Source organism: Penaeus japonicus, unplaced genomic scaffold (assembly GCF_977035675.1).
Source record: "Penaeus japonicus unplaced genomic scaffold, GWHDUDI00000001_assembly GWHDUDI00000034, whole genome shotgun sequence".
Taxonomy (NCBI): Eukaryota; Metazoa; Arthropoda; class Malacostraca; order Decapoda; family Penaeidae; genus Penaeus; species Penaeus japonicus.
The window spans coordinates 6655794-6660793 of record NW_028234436.1 but is presented as its reverse complement, the minus strand read 5'-3'; the positions used below and the strand labels follow the sequence as shown (position 1 = coordinate 6660793).

The 5000-nt window shown below is 46.5% G+C and overlaps 1 protein-coding gene across 1 annotated transcript in view; it reads left to right on the top strand.

The window, feature by feature from the left end:
- Positions 1 to 5000, top strand: part of LOC147467654 (uncharacterized) — a 9431-nt gene that overhangs the window by 2499 nt on the left and 1932 nt on the right. The gene's annotated exons all lie outside the window — the stretch shown is intronic.

The following is a 5000-nucleotide window of genomic DNA, read 5'->3' as shown; positions in this document are numbered from 1 at the left end:
GTTGATAGGATTCCGGGACTGATTGAACTGCTTGTCAGTGTGTCAAACTGGGTAATAAGGCACCCAGCCGAGGACGACCGTTTCCGGCAGACCCTTCATTTCACGTCCGACGGGAGTGAGGGTACAAACATCAGCTTGTTGTTATCTCATACGAAGCACTGCGAATACCACGGCACTGGCCGACATGACAGTGCCGATTGCCAGGTATTAAATGGTTCAGGGCCGTCAAGAGGCTGGAGTGCAGTAAGTCGCGGACGACCACGAGGACGTGGTCGGACAAGCCCACTCCCCACGTCCCGGTATCCTGCTGGAGTGCAACGAGGACGAGGGTATGAAAAGGGACGTGGCACTGGGCAAGGACGAGGTTTTAATGGAGGAAGACGATTTAGAGCACGTGGCGTCAGGATGCCACAGCAACAAGATTTTGGCAACATGCAGGTCTCCTGTTTTGTGTGTGGCAAGGCAGGTCATTATGCAAGAAACTGCCTTCAACGAGCTGACTTACATGTTCCACAAACAGGATCGTCAAAAAACGAAGACCAGACTATGCAACCACTAGCGAATTAGTAAAGAAAGAGGACTGTCTGGAGGGGCCTGAGGAAAATATCATTCTCGCCATGGGTTCTGAGTTAGAGAACTACTTGATTGTCAGCTTCAAGGTCGGCCCTTTCCAGACAGAAGCATTAGTGGACTGTGGAGCAGTCCCGAATGTGATGCATCGTCCCCTCTACGATGACTTATGTGCACGAGGAGGTACTGCCGAGGGCTACCACCTCACACCGACGTCCGTCAGGCTTCGCGGCGTTACTGGCGGGGCGGTAAAGGCACAGGGAATCGTGGAACTACCCTGCGAACTAGGGGACCAGATATTCAACATGCAGTTCTTAATCGTCAACCCGGACCAGTTGAAATTTCCAGGTGGACTACAAGTACTTTTTGGAGCAAAATGGCTGGAACAAACTGGTGTAATCATCAATTTTGGCCAGAAAGAACTTTACCTCAAAGGTAATTACCTACCCAGCTATAATGGCACTGAACTCGGCACGGTTCGGGAGGAACCGGTGGCCACAGTAATGAAACAGCACAATCACTCATCCACTCATGACAACAACATTGCTTCCCTGCATAGCAATCACGATTCTGTTTCGAGGAGGAAACCCAACAACATTGCTTCCCTGCAAAGCATAGCTGAAGAAAGTCGTACTACGAGTAATACCCCAACTTCTTTGAAAAGTCAATTATCAAAAATGGGGCCAGAAGAGCATGACAACCACGAGCAGGTGGGACGGAACATCGACAAGAGAGGGTACCGTCACGACGTCATGCTGAAGGTGGACACAGAAGAGAGCATACCCTCAAACCATGCTGCTGTCGTCTGGGTTACTCTTCCACCATACCCTGAACTGTTCCAAGTGGGAACAGCTGTTCTTGTTCGAGGCAAACAGCTGACTGAAGGTGTCACACTGTTGGATTGCCTGGCCAGCAAATTTCAACAAGGTGACCGACTTGCTGTTAGTATTTGTAATAGAACAAGTACTCCATTTTGTACACCCAGTTGTATCACAACCACAGTAGAGGTACTTCATGAGGGCACACAAGAGAATGCTGTGACCCTTACCAAAGGTTGCTCCACCTTACATGAGCAAAACCAGCTGTTACTCCTAATGTCCATCATCACGGAGGCAAAGGAGTGCGCTGAAGAGGAGGAGTGCGACGACCCCCTTAACCAAGAGTTGGACAGTTTCGACCCAAGCATGTCGAAAGTTGAGTCTGTTGAATATAATGAGGAAAGATTGAGTAAACTTCTAACAAGTTTGAAGAGTGATGAGTGGAAGGTCACGAGGACCCAAAAGCAAGCTGCAATCAAGATAATCCGGGAACATCAGCAAGCTTTCAACCTGAAGGGCGAGCCACTATCTCGCACCCACTTAATAGAACATTGCATCAAAACGAAAACCGAGGACCCTGTTTTTGAACATCCCCGGTTTGTGCCATTAAAAGCAAGACCCATTGTGGACGCCGAGGTTGATGGACTACTAGAGCAAGGGCAAGTAAGGCTCTCGACTAGTCCATGGAATGCTCCCATTGTACTTGTTAAGCGTAAGGATGGTAGACCACGTTTGTGCATCGACTATCGTCGTCTGAACCGTCAGAGCAAATTCGAATATTTCCCATTACCCAGAATAGAGGAAATCTTATATGAATGCAGCTCAGCAACTGTTTTCTCAACACTAGATCTCCGAAGTGGGTACCATCAAGTTCCCATGGATGAGGGTAGCATAGAGAAGACAGCCTTTTCAACACATAATGGTCATTATGAGTGGCTCAGCATGCCTTTCGGTCTGTCAGGGGCACCAGCCACATTTCAGAGTATGATGACGAGGGTACTGGCTGGACTCCTAGGGAATGGTGTCAGTGTATTCCTTGATGATGTTGCCATCTATCATCGGAACTTCGAGGAACACTTACGAGGACTCGACGACGTCCTTAAACGGCTCATCAATGCTGGTCTTCAAGCATCCCCTGAAAAGACCACATTGTTTGCCCATGAAGTTGAGCTTTTAGGTCACAAGGTTGGTAATGGGACAGTGAAACCCAATCTTGACAAGACAGCTGCAGTACGAGACTATCCTAGTCCCAAAAGTAAAAAGGAAGTTCAGGCTTTCTTAGGACTCACCGGGTATTATCGTCGATTTGTTGAAAAGTATGCCCACATTGCCAGACCCCTTCATGAACTTCTCACCAAGGATGCCATATTCCGGTGGGAAAAAACACAAGAAGAGGCCTTCAACACCCTAAAGAAGAAGTTAACAGAAGAACCAATCCTGCGAGCACCAGACTTCTTGAAGGACTGGCACATATACACAGATGCCTCCAAAGACTGTATTGGCAGTGTACTGACACAGTGCACAGAGATAAAAGGGAAAGACCAACATCTCCCAATCTGTTACTATAGTAGATCTCTCAAGGGCAGTGAGGTTAATTACCCCACAGTGGAGAAAGAGGCTCTGGCTATTGTTGAGTCCCTCAAAAAGTACCGTGCTCTCATTTATAATAGTCGTGTCTTTGTATGGACTGACAACAAAGCCCTTCAATGGCTTTTTGAGAAGGCTAGTGACAAAAACACAAGAATAGCACGGTGGGTACTGTCTCTACAAGAATATAATGCAGAGGTGCATTATATCAAAGGCGAGAAAAATGTTGTGGCAGATCGACTCAGTCGCATTCAATTCAACACCGACAACACCCTTGAAGCAGACGCGAATTTTGATGTTAACCCTACAGCCATATGTTTCCTAGAAGAACTTACAAACTCTGGTGTGGAGTTAGTGGGAAACCTTGAGGTTACTGGTGCAGAAGAATCGGAAGACCCTAAAGACCTCAGAAGAACTGAGGGAGGCCCAACGGGGAGATCCATTGTACGGACCTATGGTTACCTATCTCTTGAGTAACGAGCAACAAGATCTGGCAAAAATTGATGGTAGACTAAGGAGGGAAGTAGGAAACTACTTCCTTGATCATAATATACTGCACAAGAAACAGCCAACCAAAGATTCATCACTAAGAAAGAACGAAGAAGTGATTGTCATTCCAAGGGCATTGGTAAACAGGGTGCTACACATGATGCACAATAACCCCCTTGCAGGTCATGGTGCCACCCAAAGGACCCTTTTCCGTACCAAGCGCTTATTCACATGGTTGGGTATGGATAAGGATGTCAAGAAGTATGTAGCCTCATGTATTGTTTGCCAGAAATTCAAGGGAAATGCACACCCCTTGTGTTCTCTTGGGCGCTTCCCAATTCCAAGTCGCAAGTTCCAGTCTGTAGCAGTTGATCTCATAGGACCATTGCCTATGACCGAAAAAGGCAACAAATACATCCTGACTTGTGTAGACTATCTCACAAGATATACCATCGTTGCTGCTCTGAAGAGAAAAGAGGCTAAAGAAGTTGCAAGTGCCATATGGGACAACATCATCAGTCAATGGGGACCCCCAGAAACTATTTTGAGCGACAATGGCACAGAATTCCGTAATGCAGTCATGAAGAAACTAGCTGAGTTGGGTGGATTCGATCACAGAACTGTTACTATTTACCATCCAGCCAGCAATGGATTAGTAGAGAATCACAATAAACAGATTATCTCTATATTAAGGAGTATTGTGGATGGACTGCATCCAGTCGATTGGGATATTCACTTAGCAACAGCACAGTTCGCACTCAACAGTGCCTATAACAGCTCAATTGGGGATACACCATATTATGCTGTATATGGAATGGACCCAATCTTCCCCAATGCTGCACTGTCGAACCTCTCTTCACCTTACAATGTGGATGAGAGGGCTTCTGCAACCCATCACATATATCACCAGGTTAAGGAAAATCTGGAGCGTGCAGCAGACCAGCGGGAAAAGCAGAGAAGCAGGATTGCCAAGAAAACTGATTTGGTAAGTGGCCAACGTGTTTACGTAATGAGACCCAAGAAGAAAGGGGATACCAAATTCACCCCTAAATGGAGAGGCCCTTATCGCATTCTTGAGAAGCTGAGAACAAACGTCTACAGACTAGAAGAATTGGGAACCAAGAAAACCACCGAAGTTCATCTGGAGCTGATGAAAATTGTTCCTGAGTCTGTAATCTCAAGACAGTTGGCTCCGAGTGCCAGACGTCCATACTATGAGGTATTAAAGGAGAAATAAAAAACCGACAGTACACTGGCTTACACATATGACAGCGACGATGGTGACGACAATGTTGACAATCCAACAGACTTTTGCAGTAATGAGAGTACAACCGATGCAGCAGATGATGAAACCAGTCTCCCAAATGTAGTTGAAGGGAATGAGCAAGACACATCAGTGTGTTATGATTCTATTAATGGAAACACAACACAGACAAATCAGCCTGATATAACCAGTGAGGACACTAACCCTTTGTCTGTGCAGCTTGACCCTAACACAAGTGTGAATGAAGAGAATGATGTGGAGCTATCACCTCC